General features: G+C 41.4%; 1 long non-coding RNA gene across 3 annotated transcripts in view; it reads right to left on the bottom strand.

The window, feature by feature from the left end:
* Positions 1-17466, bottom strand: part of LOC310916244 — a 46887-nt gene that overhangs the window by 15279 nt on the left and 14142 nt on the right. For all 3 annotated transcript variants that reach the window (XR_014591273.1, XR_014591274.1, XR_014591275.1), the window contains exon 2: positions 1545-1667. This is a non-coding gene — a long non-coding RNA (uncharacterized lncRNA). The remainder of the gene's footprint in view (positions 1-1544; positions 1668-17466) is intronic.

The following is a 17466-nucleotide window of genomic DNA, read 5'->3' as shown; positions in this document are numbered from 1 at the left end:
AAAATTTAACTGTATGTAGGAATATTGAATGGGGATGAACTGCCTGTGTCACTCTGAGAAAAAGGAAACACCTTGGAGTGCAGAGGCCATACTTAGTGGGAGGGAAGTTAAATAAACCCCAAAGAATCCAAGAATGCTAACACAACCCCAAACCACTGGGGAGCCACTCTAATCCTTTGGAGTTGAGAGCTGGAAACATACCAGAACTACATCAATAGTAGAAAGTTCATCCTCCAAAAGGAATCAGATGCTCTGTGGCCCACATGGATCCTCCCTGTGCATTCACTTCTGTGCTACTCCTTAGAATCTCATGGAAATCTCTAATTCAATGAAATCAGCCTTCTCCCACTCCCCAGTGGAGTGTTCCTTCAATCACAACTAAATGTTTCTTTACAATTCCCACCAAAGAAAGTGTGTTAATGACAAGGAGAGGCAGGTGCAATCATCAAGGGCTGGGTACATGGGCAGCAGGCCTAGAGGCAGGTGTGTTCAAAAATACCTGAGAGCTGGGCCATCCCACACCTGCTCTGGATCTATTCTCCCTCTGGCTCTGGTCTCAGGCAACCCAGAAAAGTTAGAGGGTTTTCTCCATCAGCCTCTAACACTGTGTTTGTCCTTCACACGCACTGGTGACCCCTCCAAAGCACCTCATTTACTATTTTCAGATTCCTCCTAAGTATTTTTGGATGCACCATTCAGTAGTTGTCCTTCTAGGGGTTACACTTGCATTATTAGCGCTCTGAGATTTCTATTAACTTTGGCCCCCTTTATTTCCTCTTTTAAGCATTTAAGTACATAGCTCAGGCAGGTACTTGTCTCACTTTAAGCAGTGGCTAAGGGCTATTTAATGGTTTGGGTTTATGCAGCACACACTGCCTATGTAAGTACCTGTGATACATGGTAAAAGCACAAATTCTTCTGTTAGCAACAGGTTTGTGTTTAAAACAAATGAATGTACACTCAAAGTTTTCCTCAATTATAGCCAGATGAAAGCTGTCCAGCTCAAACAAGCCAGTTTCCAGCTCTCAAAACCTTCCTTCTCCTTTGTAGAGTGTGTGGAGTGTTAGTTTCTGGTTAAACCTTTTATCAGAATCAACAGTGAGGGACAGGAGTAGTAGTGTGGTTTTTAGCCCTTTTGTCTTTATCTGCTTAAAGATCATAGTGGATTTTTTTTTACACGTTAGAATTTTTCTCCTAAAACTTCTCAAGGTTGGAAAACATAAATTAATGAAATATCACTGAGTGATTACTGCCCCCCATTCAGGAAAATTATGTAACCCTTAAAAACTTGCTTGCACTGTGGGTTTTTTTTTTTTCTTTTTTTTTTTTTTTTTTTTTTTTTTTTTTCCCCACACTGCATCTTCTCCACTGTAAGTCTGTGTCTGTGTAAAGATGCCCTAGAAAGGGACCAACTTCATAAGTCTCAATGCTGGTGACAAAAAGAGGTTAAACTTGTGAGCAACCAATGTAATTTGTCTTAGCATTAAATTATTCTCTCAGCACTCAGATGGTCAAGTATCTGTACTGATAAACCCCTTCCTTACCATGTTGTTGGGCAGTGAGGACTCTCCTGTTTGGCACATCTGTATCTCAGGGTTAGAAGAAGTGCCCAGTCTCTTGGGGGGGCTCCCCAGGCTGTATCTCCACTTGTGGTCCTCCTCTGAAGTCTGGGGAAAGAAGGGAACAGCTGATCCAGCTGTAGGACTTAAAAGTTGTTCCCATAAGCTACTCCTGACTGGAAAATAGAAGTTAGGGTACCTTAGAACACAAATGCCCTATTAGAAAATACGGCTCTCAAGAGAGGAGAATACTGTTTTAAATAGTCATCCCTCACTAGAAGTTTGATGGGTTTAAATTCAAATACTTTAAAGGAAATTACACTTCTGGGTGAATAAGGCCCACAGAGAGACTGTGGCTCTCTTTAAAAACCATCAGTACAAGAGTGAAAATATGGAAGAGAAGTAGCTAAAGATGTAAAAGAAAAATGTGTAATGGAAGAAATGTAGGCAAATACTCTGCAGCCTTTTGACAGCTTTGGAACAGTGTTGTCCAGCTGCAGCATCACCCATCAGAAAAAAATATCTGAAGGTCACATTTTCAGCCTCCCAGAACACTTGAATCTAGGGCAAGTGTTATGGGGACAGATCCAGGTCTGCTACTCTTCATGGCATTCTTCCTTTTGTGCATCACCATGGTAAACAGAGAGGGTTGCCAGGAGCCTGGATGCATTGTTTGTGTCAGTCCCTCATCTCCTCTCCCGCTCCTTCCACAAATGCTTTCTCTTTGATTAGTTACTGAGTAGAAAGGGCTCCAGTTACCATGCAGCCTGCCATCCTTCCTCATTTTATTGGACTAATATCCCACCTGCGATGATAAGGTTTAAACTTGTTTAATCTCCCAGCTTAGCTGTGGTGTTTTAATATTTTTAAAGTGGTTGTTTCAGAAAAAGAGGGATTTAAACAGGTTTTGAATAAATAATAAAAGCCCTTCTCACAGGTTGCAATGCAGGCTGGGAGGCAAGAACCATTTTCATCAGGTCAGATTTCACATTGGGTTATCCCAAGGTGGCCTGACTTTGTGGCTACGGATTTACAATGGAACAGTCAGATGCAAAGCAGTTTATGGAGGAGAAACTGCTTTAATAATGCATTTCCTGCTCAGCAAACAGCAGATACAATGACATTCATAGGGAATGGGAGAATGAACAAAGTCTCACAGGAAAAGAACCAGTTTCTCCCCAGAGTTTAATAACTTTTTTTGCTTCTGCAATATATTTGGGGAGATAAAGGTCGACCTGAGAGACATCAGAATGTACAGCTTTGAAGTGAGAAAAAATACAGATTTGCACATCTCAGGCCTGATAACCTGGAGCTGCATCTGCATTGTTTCAAACCCAAGGGAATGGAAAGAGGTTCTCATTTCATGGCAGAACTGCACTGGCATAAACATAAGGCTCTTCATCTGGAATAAGCCTTGTATTGATGTGTAGAACACCTTGGTTTGTCTCTCCCTCTTTGCTCCTTGGAATGGGAATGCTGTTTTCAGCCTCAAGAGGAGCACTGGCAAGCTCCTGACTTCTCTGAGCCAAGCCCAAGCTGTAACACTAGGCCTTCAGGAGAGTCTTGCTCTCTCAGTCCAAGCCACTGGGATGCACATCAGGCTTCCAGGAGCACATGTGTAGAACTGAGATTTTAAAGCCCGAAAAACCAGGTGAGCCTTCTCTAGCTTTGATCAAGACTTCTCCTGCACACTTAGGCACAATTTGTGTGGAAATTGGAGTAAAGCAAAGCATAGTAACTAAAGCAGGGCTGGCAAAAGGCTGCCAGAAAGGAGCCCACTGATCCATGGCTCAGTTCCAGAACAGCCCAAGCAGCACCAGCTGGATGACCTTAGTGCTGTCCAATTCTTTTTCTAAGGCTGCAGAAAAGACAAGGTGGGCACAGAGCTCTTTTGCACAAATACTGTTCCTATTATTTCTGTCAAAGTGATACCAGAAGGGAACTTGGCTGTGGTCAGCTTCAAGTGAAGGGGGAGCCATTGTGTCTCAAAGATGGGTCATGCCAAACTCAGAGCTTCTGCTTGCACAGATGAATTTGCAAGGGCATCTCAGGAGCAAATTAGCTCTGAGTAGCTCAGTTAGCCCTGCCACCCCAGGTGGGCTCCTTCTTAACCTGGTGGAGAAGGAGAGGGGTAACCCAAATCACTTTGGGGTGGCAAGGAGGACAGGGAAGAGGATAATGCTTTCATTGGTGTATAAACCCCTCTCTGACATAGCTAAAATTACTTTTGAGCTCCTAGCTCCCCCAGGAAGCTTTTATGGACAAAACAGCAAATAAGAGCAATTTACTTCACAGCATATAATCATATTTCCCGTATTCTCCCTATTTGACATAACCACAGGGCAAAAACATGTAAAATCTAGATGAGATTGAGTAAATACATAATAATAACAAACCACTGCCTCCATTACACCTTCTATTTGAGGGAAAAGAGGCTGTTTCAGCATGATTTCAAGCACTATGCTAGTTTTGTATCACTTTGAAATAGTGAAGTATTATCCCTATCTTTTTTAGCAATGCCACAGAAGTCAAGTAACAACTTGCTACACACACTGCTCACTCTGTGAGGAACCCTGTGGGCACAACCTAAATACCCTCAACTGCAGTTGTCTGCCTCGACATAAAAGCATCCTTCCTTAGCAAACCAAACAAACCCCACACCTAAATTCTTTATGGAAAGATGTGGTATTGCAGGCTGAAGGCGATGTGTAATACAGGAAAGATTTTTTAAAAGCAAGAGTGAAACAGTGAAATTGGGACTCATTTTTTCTATTAAAATGAAGGTTGGGAAAGAGCTGATTCTGTCAATGAAAAGACATGCAGATTACTTGGAGGACCCTTAAAAGGGTGAAGCTTAAAACATCGATATTGAAGTGGATCTTGAATGGCAGGACAAACAAACATCCTTCCACAGGTTCAGAATATTACAGAGGAGAGCCATCCACCTCTCCGGTCACCTTGTGTATGGAAAAAACACTTTCTTCGAGGGCTCTCTGCTAACTAAAGGATTTGTTTTTCAGTTCCTTGCATGTCAGTTTTCACTTGAAGCATACCAAAGGGGAAACATAGGGTTCAACCCTGTTTAGGAATGAGCTGGAGTTTAATTTTAGTAAAAGAAAGGTCTGGGCAAGTGTTATTTTGGTTTTAGATGTAACATCAATAAATCAGACCACACTGCAGGAGAGCTCTGTAGTTAGTCTGCCACTAGATACCTGTCTGAATACAAATCACCCCTGCTAATTGCCAACAAAGCAAAGATCAGTATCATATTTATTACATGTGACTTTTCTGAGGCAAAATTTCACACAAAAGCACAGGCTACTGTGGTTCTTCAGCTTTCCAGCTGGCATCTCTTCTTCCACAAGGTTTTATGCTCAGTTTTTCAGAGTGTACTAATTGTGATTGTCTGGTTTCAGGTCATACAAATAAAGACAGATAGCACGGTTTTTGTTTTGTAGGTTATGGTTTTGGTTTGTTCCCTGTTATATGGCTACTGCTGAGCTATGCAACAAGAACATCACTGCAAGACAATCCCAGGTGAATCCCACTTCTGCCGCTCACATGTATGATGGACACAGTTCTGGCTACAGAAAATAGGGGTCAGTTCAACTTGTGAAAATTGGAATCTGCACAAGTGGGTCTAGAACACTTCCGGACTGGTCTGCAAACTATTTAACAGGAGCCAGCATGGCTCAAAACAAAAAAGGAGCAAACCCAATGGAAACAGCCATTTGTGAAGCAGTAATTATTCCTTGTTTAAGTGGAAGGTCACTGGAGGAAAGCAGCATCTGGAATTGGAAAAGTGACAAGTGCTGTTCACTGAAGTATTGCAGTGGATTTTCTTGGCAGTTGTTTGTACTTGGGGTACCTGGCCTTGGCCATGGCTTTGTTGTGCTGGTTAACTGTTTGTGGGGCAGTGGTACAGGCTGAACCACTGATAAAGCTGCCTGGAAAGGTTAATTTGAACCAAAAATAAAATTACCTGCTTCAGCTGATGACCCAACCATGTGAATCACTGTACTGCTATACAGCTGATTTCTAGCAGCTCAGGTAAGTAGCTTGGAGTAATGGGATGGAGGAATCCAGGGAAAGATCTGCTTCAGAGGAGTTTGCTGATGGTGGAAGGATGCTGTGGACATATCCTTTTAATTTTTAGAGATTTGATCTGCAAATCTCCAGGAGTAAATCCTATTCACAGAGATCTTGTTGACTTCAAACAAACCCCCAAGAACACAATTTGTAAAAAAGAGCTTCTGCATTAGAAGAACACTTTTGCACAAAATTAATATTTAAAAATACATTAGAAACAAAAGTACATTTTTTCAGGTAAAACTAGCCTAGTGCCCTGTGTGTCAGACACATTGCATTGTTTTGAAGGAAACAGCTGTTCCCTGTGAGCCCCCAGTGTCCTCAGGTGCAGGACACACATATAATTTGCTCTTATACCTCAATCAGTGAACAAGCAGAAAAATAGGACTAAATTAATTTCTCTCGTTCCTTTCCCCTCTGTCCTATTTTTTACAAGAGCCTTTTAAAAATGATGCTTACTATATGATTATGCACAGCAGAGGTTTGTAACAACCTCATCTTAACTCAACTACCTCTGCCCTTGCTGTGGAATGATTGGTTGCCTTGGCAATTTTCTCCATGTGGTGCTCAGGAGCTACAATTACAGTGCTTTTCTCAGTAGTGATCCTCTTAGTTCCCTTTCTTAGGAGTTCATGATAAGGAGACACAAAATGATATATATAATGGATTTTATTGCTCCAGCCTTCTGTCTCCTTCAGCCCTGAAGGAAGCAAATCTGCACTATCTAAATCTGTTTGCTCTGTAGCAAAGAGAAAACCCCACTGTTTGTGTAGGATGAAGAGCTGTGTTAGATGGAGGCCACAACCAGGTGGGTCAAGCCACCTGAGGTGATAACTCTGAGTCCCACATAAACCCTGAGGATTGGAGTGAGAGCCTTTTGGGCACTCCCCAGTGAGAAGGAAGCATTGTTCTGTATTGCATTTCATAGACCTCAGCTTAAATGTGCTGTCTTTGTAAGTGAAATGATGGCAACTTGAACTGCTGGCTATGCAAACTCAGGATAAATGCAGATGAGCAGGACTTCACACTGAAATCGGAGGGGGAACTGCCTCAACCTCCCTCAGCTCAGATTTATAAGCCAAACCTCATGCTAAACTACACCATCATGTATTTTCTGTGTACATAGTTATGGACAAAAGTAAAACCTGTGTCAGCTCTGTGCCATTAGCAAAAGATTCAGTGATAAAAATGCACAATTTTCTTGTCTGTACTTGTTCTTCAGGGGTAGCAGGAGGCTTTAAAACAAATAAACAAACAAAATCTGTCCCTGATTTTGAATATGACTGGTAATAGAGAGAGAGCAAGGCCACCAAGCAAGCAGTCACATAGTAGACCATTGGTGTAAGGAGAAATCTAAGGACAGCATTGAGGTTAGTTCTACCTCTGCTCTCTGTAAGCAGTGGATGGATGCACATAATGGTCATATATTGCTTAATCTACATGTGAACCTCTGTAATGTGTGCCTGTGTGTACCTGAGGAAGGATGTGTGGTTTTCTTGCTGCTGAGGTTGATAAGATCCTGTTCATGCTCAGTTGTTCTCACCGTGCACAAACTGGGGGCTTCACAACAGAAATGCTTAAATGCAGCTGGCATTTTGGACACTCTCAGTGCCTGTGCCAGTGGGCACTTGGCTGATGAAAGACATCCCTTCTGACACGAGCAACGTGAAAACTGCAGAGGAGACTGAAATGCTGAACTGCTGGTTCAACAATTAAGAACCTAAAAAAAATTAAGGGCTCCTAAACAGTTCAGTTCTAACTGCTAAAACACAATCAAGCAGAAGATAGGTTCCCAGTTCTGTGCACATGGGTCTCCTCATTTTCTCTTCCTCTGCCCCCTGTGCTGTCAGTGTGACCACAGATGTACTCTGCTCTAAGAGGGCAGCCACCAGCAGCTGCCTGAGATGCCATCGTTAATTAAAGTCTTGGTTCTCAAGTGCTGCTCAGATTCAGCAAAGGGTGAGAAATGCCACCTCTGAGAGCCACGAAAACAGAACTATCTCTCAACCAAAATCACTGATGCTGAGCACTTCCAGGCAGATCACACAAATGTTTGGCATACACAAACCAAACTCAAACCTGACTTGAAGGAGCAAAACTCCACCACCACCAAAAGCTTAATTAATCTTAGAAGCTACATGAAGAGTATAAGAAGGAGCTCTTCTTGCACTAGATATTGTTTTAATACCCTTTTGAATAAGAAAATAAATCATGAGGTATTAATCTGATCTGTTTTGTTAAGTTTGACACTGTATCAGTAATTTGCCCATTTTGGACCAGAGGAAGCCTCTGGGCCTCTGGTTAAACAGCAAACAGGATACACGGCTACCCTTAACTTTCTTATATCAGCACACTCCACGCCAGGTGTGAAGTCTGCATTTGCTTCTTCTTTCAAGAACCAAGAAATCCAATAGAATAGTTGGAGCAGGCTTCTGCTTCAGCAAGGACCCAAACTTGTTTTGGGTCAAATAAGGAGTAGCATTAATCCTCCACTTAGTTGCAGCCCCCTTCAGGGCAGAAATTGGCAGCAGTTTAATGTGATGGAGTAATGTTACCCATGAACTGAGGACAAAGCAAGGAAAGATGTCTCCATTGAAAATGCAGTGAGACATTATTGGAGAGAAAATAATTACAGCAGGAATTTGGAGGGGATGTCAGGTTTAGCGCCTCCATATTTGCAAAGAATGCTGCAGGATGTTCAGAAACCCTGCTGATCCATGTCACTACCTGCAGTGCTGCATTGACTCGAGAGCTCTTTTCATTTATTGCTCTGCAATTCTTTTTAAAATGTATGGAATCTGACAGGATAATATCTTGAGGTGGCATGCAAGCTTCAACTGCACTTCACTAAATCTCAAAGAATCTATGCATCGTTACCTTTTTGCCCTTTTCTTTTTCTCATGTTTGTTGCACAGTCAAAGGAAACAGCTTTTTATGTGAATGATGATTAATAAGCAGCCCTGCTGAAGGGTGACAGAGCTGGTGCTAAGAACAGGCTCCTTTGAAAGACACTTTAAAATGTGTTCTAACATGTGAAAATGATAGGCTGTCAAGTCACCATTCAGGTGTACACCGAGATAATAACATGGATTTGAGAAAAATGATAAGGTAAAATACACATTTCTACAGTATGAAGATAAATAGTGAAAAACACACTTGCATGCCTCTATGTAAAGTAAGGAGAAAAAAAGAAAAAATCAATTTAGAGTGGAATTGTGAGTAGTATGGACATCTCTATTGCCTTGTGCTTGAAATATCATCTCAATTGAGTGTGTCTTGTTGTATTTGTGCTTGAATTAAAGATAAAAAGCATTTGCAGTGGCCATGCTATCAAATCTTCCCACACGGTTGAAGGCATCTCAGGACAGGACTTTGTTTAAAGGTTATGGCCATACTTTCAGTATGTGAATTTTTAGGCAGAAATAGAAATGGGATCTTTCTGGAAAATAGCACAATTAATAGGAAGCTTCTAATGGAAGTGAACCAGTTGATTGTCTGGTTTGCTTGGTATCAACAAGAAAATATCACCTTTCTTATTTGGGAAGAAACTTGACAAGTAGCAACTGAAGTTGTGGACTAGTTTTTCCTATCTTTTTGGAAGTATACTGCAGCCCAGAATCCCCTTCCCTGATTGTTACTTTGACCTCTTAAGAACAAAGTGCCCAAGCGTTTGAAGTTTAACCTTAGAAACCTGCAGTGGATAACAGGCATTTTCCCGTTCATGTTGCCATTTTCAAATGTCTGATAAATGTCAAGCCCTTTCCCTTTGTAAAACGTTTTTCCTTTTGTACCAGGGAAAAACAAAACAAAACAGCAATGCCCAGAATACCAGTGTGAACCATGAAGGCAACTTTCCTCACCTGAGCAGATTGCCCTGGGGAGACAGGGTAGATACCCTTCGTGGAGCTGTTCCAAGCTCTTCAAGCCCAGCATCAAAGCAACAACCCTCTGGCTTAGAGGTGAGAAAATGATGCCCTGGGGCACAGCTTCTGTGTCAGGCAGATAGCAAGCAATGGGCTCGTAAAACAATATTTGAAGACAGGTAAAAAAACATGAGGGAAAGGGAAGAGTTTCTTATTAGTTGCAAAGTAAGGCTTTTCTATTACAATCTCTGACAAAGAACAGCACTATTTGGACAGTAAATCATTGTGGCCCACTGAGGAACCTGTGCTGATAAGAGCCTGACAGGCCAGGGAAGAGGTTCAGGGCTTGCAGGGAAAATCTTTCATTCCAAACACACACGGCACATCAGCAGAGGCAGGAGGAGCAGGTACAGGCAGGCAGTTCTGAACAGGAGAGTGAAATGGGATTTCTTCTCTTTCTAAGAGAAGAGGAAAACCCCTCTCTGATGCTTTTAGTTGGGAATAAAGAGATTAAGGTTTTTCTAGCTATGTGTTCTTTCCATCAGTTCTTGGGTGTAGTGACACAGCCCAAAATGAAATTGAGTGTGCCCAGAGATTCTCCTTCATGCTCTGGGCAGGCAGGTGGCAGGGGACGGGTGACTCGGCATGTTGTGCATTTCCTGTAAAACTTAAAGACACTTTTGGACTTGTTTACTTTGTAGTGCACGAATATCATGTTCTTTCCCTTCCTTTTCCCTTCTCCTTGTTCACTTAGTTTTGTCCCCACAGCAACAGGGAGTTTAATATGGTGTAATTTACATTGGCAAGAAGGAGGGAGATTAGAGGAAAAGCAGATAATTGAAGAGTTTAACCACTTTCCTCTTGATTCCTCAAACATTGTAAGTAAGATAGTTCATATTCTGCAGAATTTCTGGGACAAATCTGAAAGATCTAAATTCAAGAGGTAACTGGAAAAGAAACTTTTTTTAAAAAAAAGGTTTAATTAATGTTCAGCAGATTCTCTTGTTCCTTTGCCAATGCAAGGACACATACAGAAGACTACACTATGCCCTTGACACTGACCTGTGCATTATTCCATTTTAACTGTACCATCTTTGCAGGGACTGCTCCACAGCATTAGTGTAGAACCATCCAAACACTCATATTTCTCCTATTTTATTGTGTTGCTCTTGTGTTACCATTGCTCTCAAGTTTCAGAGAGCTCCATACAATACTGATGAGATGATATGAGAGAGCCCTCCCTGCAGTAATCTGCCCCTGAGCCCTTACTGCCAGTCCTGCAAGGGTATTATATGCCAACAGAGCAGCAGAGAGGCTCAAACACATTGAAGAGTCTATTTCTAAAATTTTAAGCAGTTATGACTTCATTGAGGCTATTCTGTGATATCTAAAGACACAAATCAATAAGGCTGAGGTTTCTTCCTCTCTCTATTTACCTTCTACTGGTCATAGATTCTCTCTGCAGTCAACACCTTGCTGCATCCTGGTTTTTGTGTATTTTACTACTGGTCCAGCTAACCATTCACACTCCAAGCTGCAATTCACTTGTGACCTTTCTTGGTACAGTTGAGGGAATGGGAGAGCAGAAAACATACATAGGTGTAGAAGCTCTATGCTGGGCTATGAATGAGAAAAACTACATCTACAAAGTATTAAAGAGTATTTTAAAAAGGCAAGAAAACCCAACAGCCAGAGCCTCCTGTCTTCCTTGTCTCCTGAGGAAAAAGGGGAATTCCGACTCCTGCCATTAGAAATAAATTGCCAGCAGCAAGGAGGTACTAACTAGTCTGACACGGTACTTTCCCCAGGAGAAGAGAATCCTGTTATAGCACCGGGAAACATTCTGACCTCAGGCAACTGATCTTAACAGTTCAGTGTCTTAAATTTAGGGAGCAAGAAGGGAACGACGATAGCACTTGCTCTTCACTGAGGCACTTGCCTTGAGAGGCCTCTCAGTCCCACTTCAGATGAACAAAGTCACCGTCCTTCTGTCAAGCACTTAGAGGCACCACAGATCCCTAACTCCACTGATGAGGACTACTTAAATTGGGTAAACCTTGTAAATCTTCTCACAGGAGAGACAGTGTCTTGGAGCCACTATCAAATCACACAAGAGGAGTCAGATTGGATTAGATCCCAGCTAAATCTATCCCAGCATACTGTCTGTTACAATGGTCATTAGTGGATGCAAATGGAAGGCTTGTAAGAAACAAGGCAAGTATAAAGTGATCTTGTACCAACCCAGTCCCCCCAGGAATCAGGGATTAGATGACTAATGTCCTCATAACAGGCTCTCACTGCAGTAAGATTCATCTTTCCTACCTCCTTGTCTCTGCTTTAGAACTGCCACCCTGCAATCAAGACATTTGTAAAAAAATGCATCCGTCATGTGTTGATAGGAAAAGTTCTCAGCAAAATTCCCCACATGTTAACAGAAATTAATGTTGAAATGACAAAAAACTTCAGCTGTAGGGAGGAGTAAAACAAAGTTGAGGGCTTGACAAAGTTTTCATCCTAAGAACTAATGACCTGGCTTAAAAGCCCTCATTTGCTTCTTGACTAAACCCTGGATTTTGCATCTTTCTTAAAGCACTGATACAAGGCTGTTGGATATTTGAGGACAGAGAGATATTCTTGATGTTCAGGTTTAGTTCTTTTCTGTTTTTTAAAATAAAATGTTTAGCCCAGGCACAAGAAAGATTTAAGTGCACTGTTCAGGCCACTCAGAGAATTAGATGTGGGTTCAGCTTACTTCAAACAGAGAGGGGGCATGAAACAGGGGTTTCTAAATTCTTTTTCTGTTCCAAATTTCTGGGCTGATCCAGGAAGTCACAAGCATGCAGGGTTTTCCCAACCCAGATCACATGAATGTGAGTAAATAGCAAAATGTCCAGAAAAGATCCTTTTTTCAGAGACCAGATCCAGTGAAGCTGGAAGAGGACATATTGAGAAATTCCTTAAATACTCACATACTCCTCTTCTGTTCATGGTGTCATGCAGAAAAACAAGTTGCTACTCTTAGTGCTTTTTAAAATGTACCAAAATTCAGGTGGATCAAATTGTGCTTCATAACAGGTGGGGAAATACAATGCTATGGCTTCATAGTCAGCTATTCAAATGAAAAGACCTAATTTAACATGTAATTACCTCACTATGAGTTTCTAGAACCTACCTGCCAATTAATCCCCCAGTGTGGGACGCCGTCATCTGAGGAATGGAGTGTGATCCTAGACAATTCCCTGAGCCATGTGTGTGCCCAGGGATGTATCTGGTTTGTCTCTGTGTCCTTGTGAGGGAACACATGCCACGAGTGTCCTGCAGACAGGACAGGCAGGCCTCCTGAGAGGCAGGAGCAGGTACAGCCCAGTCCTCCCTGAGCCTTCCCAAGGTCAGGATGCAGAGTCCCTTCGGCAGCCCTGACCTGTCTCACCACGGCACAGATACTCTGCTCTTCTGTCAGCCTGGCAGTTCATCACCCAGATGAAAGCTCTGATCTCCCCTGTTTGTCAGCAGAGCTGTCACAGGTGAAATTTTGCAGATTTCCCAAGGTAGGTGAAATATGACTGGGGGGCAGAGGCAGAGAGGAGGGCAGGGAATGTGCAGTTATTTAAGTCTTCAAAATGTCTCGGGCACAGAGCTTGGTGCTTCTGTCTGCCTCTTGCCCATGACTCTACTGGAAGAGGCCTAAGGGACTGTTCTTGGAATTCTCCTGATTGTCAGGGACCAGCTGCTCAGCCAATGGGCTACATATGGATTCCTCAGCTCAAGGAGGGAAAAATGTAAGCCCTGTACCGAGCCATCTTCTAGATTTTCAGATTTCTAATATTCATGTTAAGGAGGCCCTTCTGAGCCCTAAACTTTTATTTTCTTATACACTAAATGTTAATTAGTTGTCCATAAAATATTACATTTTGAAGTAGTTAGGAATCTTATAAGCATGGAAATTAAGGTCCTGTTTATCCTGCAGAGACTCCTGATACAGGGCTCCGAATCTGGTGGCAATTTCAATGCTGTGGTTCAAAGCTCTCTTTCTGTCAGAGTGCAGAATAAGACTTAATTTTTGATGTTGAGTTGTGAATAACAATGAACACCAGGTGGTCACATTGTGGTTTTATAGCAGACCCTTGGAAACAGCCACAGACCAACAATCATTTGAAGAACTCCTCAAAAAACAAGCAGCAGATGTCTTAGGAAAAGCCTAACTGCAACTGGTAGTGGAGGAAAGGGAAAGCTTACAAGTTAATCAAACAGAAAAACTAGTCACAGTAAAAGGCAGTGAAGCAGGCAGAACTGATCCATCTTTTTCTCTCTTAGGTATTCCCTAGCTAATCTCACTGGTATTCCAATCAGAATTTGACAGAGCTCCACTTCCTCTGTAACTGGTCAAGCATTTAGCAAATAAACAGCAAATAGTGGTGAGTTCCATTAAACAATACATTTTCTTGCCTTTCCATTGGTATTCAAGTAGATGAGTGGCATGCTGGAAGGGGAGAGAGCTTTCACCCTGTCAGTCAATTTTGTATTTAATAAATCCTTCCTTTTTCGAAGTTCAGTTCATTCTGAACAGCTACTTTTGTGATAGCCTGAGGATACAAGGGAGTCAATACCTTTTGCAGGGAAAGTCAGGGGTCAAAATCTGCAATTTGCACACTGGGTATTTCCATCTTCCCTGACATAATGTGCACTGCATCTATTTGTGTGATTCCAGCATCCTTAGTCCCTTCTTTCTGATCTCTCAAATATCCATGACACAACTTTCCTTGTGAGAAAAAAAGTAGTGAAAGTGATCAAAATAGATAATTTGAAAGCCTGTGCCAAGTGTCAGTGCAAGGAACTGTCTCAAGTAACTGAGCCATAATTTTAACTCTATAAAATAATTTAATAATTATTTCATAAATAATAGTAGATCTAACAGATCTACTGGCCCAAGCTTTCCTAGGTGGACTGTGTTGTTGTGTATGTATTTATTTTATAGCTTTGGCCAGTCAAGCATTGCAGGTACAGGGCTCCTTTCCATGCAGTTCAGGGCTCTGACACTCACCCCAGTCACCAACTCCCTGACAGCAGAGCAGGGTATTCGCAAAGATAACTCCAGTATACTATTCACAGCATTTATGTGGATATGATCTTTACTTAACTTATACCATGAAAATGTCTCAAAGGAAAATAAAGCAGAACAGAAGTAGCTCAGGTTCATATAATGTGCTGTTCTGAATAATGAGGAAAAGATGATGTAAAATGTGCAACCAATTTTTTTCCCCAAATGTATTTCTCTCTTCTGTATTTGGAATGAACTGCCCAACTGAAATGTGGGAAATGGCAGCAGAAGTGTTTGGAGATCAGGAACACTCCAGAGATGAGTTTTCCCCAGTGCCCCCTACACAGGCATATGATCAATCCCCATTTCTACTAAACACTGGTTATATACGAAAGAATTGGCAGAGACAAATACCTTGTAGTTTATGTAAGCCAAGATTCTCTTACAGGCCCAGTACCAACTGCTACAGATGAAGGTGAAACAAAATAAAAATTGATGGGACAACTTGCCCCAAGGAGAATTCTTCCTAATTGTGAAAAGTTAGAGAGTGGCTGAAAGATGAGTTCAGACAGTATAAAAGGAAATAGATATCAAAAACGGGACACATGCAGGGAGAGTTTTGCCTGTTATACAACTTTGCATAGGCTAAGCTGGTATTTTTTTCCACACAAAGTTTCTTGTACATTGGCTTTTTCTAGTTATGGGAGCAAATAATCTCCATGTTTGTGCCAGGACAGCACAGAGAGAGGCTTTCTCCCAGCATCCATGTAACCCTGGAGCTGGCTGTGCAGGGTGAACGCTTCCTGGAGCACTCCCAGTTTCCCAGCACAGCCCATCAGGAGAGTCATAGTGGAGCAATGGTGCATCTGGAAGGGGTGTCTGGTTTCTGAGGCGAGCAGCAGAAGCGGGACCCCAAGGGAAGGCTCTGTCCCTGACCCCCTTTGCCCTCCCTTGTTCTGATCTTTATTGGGCCGTCTGCCTAGTAGCATCAAAGGCAAAAGCAGGCCCGTGATTTGTCCTACAACAGCTCTATAAAAAACATAATTGCCCAATAACCCTCTGTCTGCAAACCAAGCCATCTTCCTGTTTCTTCTCTCATAAAGACTATTTGACAAGCCTGTTCCATCAGCTTATAAAAACCTAGAAATAGTTGCCTTCCCTAGAAAGAAACTTTACAGAAAAACAGAAAAGAAACTCATTTGCTTGTATATATGTGTATATACACAGATATATGTAGTATGTGTAGACACACAAATACAAGACTTCCACAACAAGTCAAATACATAAATCACTTTAAAGAGCCAAGTATTGGCATGACAAGCAGAGGAATTATTTCTTCCTAAAATAAGGATGTAACCCTACATAGTGAATTTATAGTGCCAGAACTGTTCTGTACAAAACTGAACAAAAGTGAGGTGGGGGAGGTGTGTTGCTAAACAAAACTGGGAATGATTTTAAAATAATGTATCAAAAATTATTCTGGATATCCTGGCATTATTCTGAAGCTAGATATGATCAGAGACAACTTAGAATTATTTTTTCCTCTTTCTCTCTTAGACCTTGTTTTCCAACATAATAACATCATTGCAAGATTCACCAACAAAATGATTCTTCAGCCTTCCTTTCAATAAGTACACAGATGAAAATTGTCCAGTCACCTTCTGGTTAGTGTAGGGAGTAGCTCATTCAGGTGACAATCTGTCCTCAAGCATCTTTGAGAAACTACAGAGAAACTTCAAATTAAATTGCTATACTTAAGCTTTAAATCTATACCATTTTGTTCTTCAGCCACTAAAAAGTAGTTTAAAGTAATCCTTTGAATAATCTTGCTCTGATGTTTTTAAAAGATCAGTTATCGAACAACTTGTCTGACTGTCACAGGTTTCATTTGAAATATTGGGCATAGATATACAATTAATTTGATTTGTGGTGCTCAGATTTACACTCCTGGCAAACGTAGAAATATTACATTTTAATTTACTTTCAATACAAAATAGTTGCTTTGATATGCCTGAGAACAAACGCCTTGGGATCTGTTCCCCCCAAATGACGTCAAATAAGAATTCATCTATTAATATCAGTAGATGAAGGATCAGGTCTTCAAAAACAAAGAATTTATGACTCCTGCTATCGGCCAAATCTTGATGTGTTTACTTTATTACACATACAAGCCTGCTGAAATCAACGAGGACAAAATGAGAAAGGTGATGCCAAAGTTAGGGGAAGGTCCTGATTTCAGATTCCACTGCTTTAAATCCAGGGATGTTTCAGGATGTTCCAATTTCACACCAGTGTTTTGTGTAAGCAAAAAAATCCCAAATCTGGAATAAGGGTAAACCCACAAACTCTTAAGTGGTCCGTGCAGATAAGGCCACTCTGGTCCTCCAGATAAGGACACTCTGAGTAGACATAGTTAGGGTGTTGAATAATGCCAACAGCTGTAATTTAAAAGCTTCAAATAATATAATAATTTAATTAATGGTTCATAGGGTGTCTCTTCACATGTTTTTCCTAGCTTTTTTTCAGTCTTATGCAGAAATGAAATATTTCTTTTCCATTCAGTTATCTGTGCTCTGGCTCATATTCACATAATTAATTGTCTCTGTGGGATTGGATCTTGATTACAATTATCTGTCTCCAGAATTTTATACAGCTGTCAGTTACTGCTGGCTAGCAATCTGCTTCCAACACTCATTTTCTTGGTTTCTTACCATGCACTGGTGCATCTTCAGGGCCCTCCTGAGATTAGACAATTGAGTTGTAAAAAAAGAGCCATTTTCTAAGCTGGGTCTACTTTTTCTGCCTTCTTTCTGTTCAACACAAGGTCATCTTCACAGGGAACTGAGCCTTGCACTTCCCCAGCATATTCCACTGCATTTTTTCAGTAGTTACACTTCTGAACTATCTTCTGCTCCCT

Source organism: Zosterops lateralis (assembly GCF_965231275.1).
Source record: "Zosterops lateralis genome assembly, chromosome: 17".
In the NCBI taxonomy this organism is placed as follows: domain Eukaryota; kingdom Metazoa; phylum Chordata; class Aves; order Passeriformes; family Zosteropidae; genus Zosterops; species Zosterops lateralis.
Note: the sequence above shows the minus strand (reverse complement) of the source record. Positions and strands in the feature narration are given on the sequence as shown.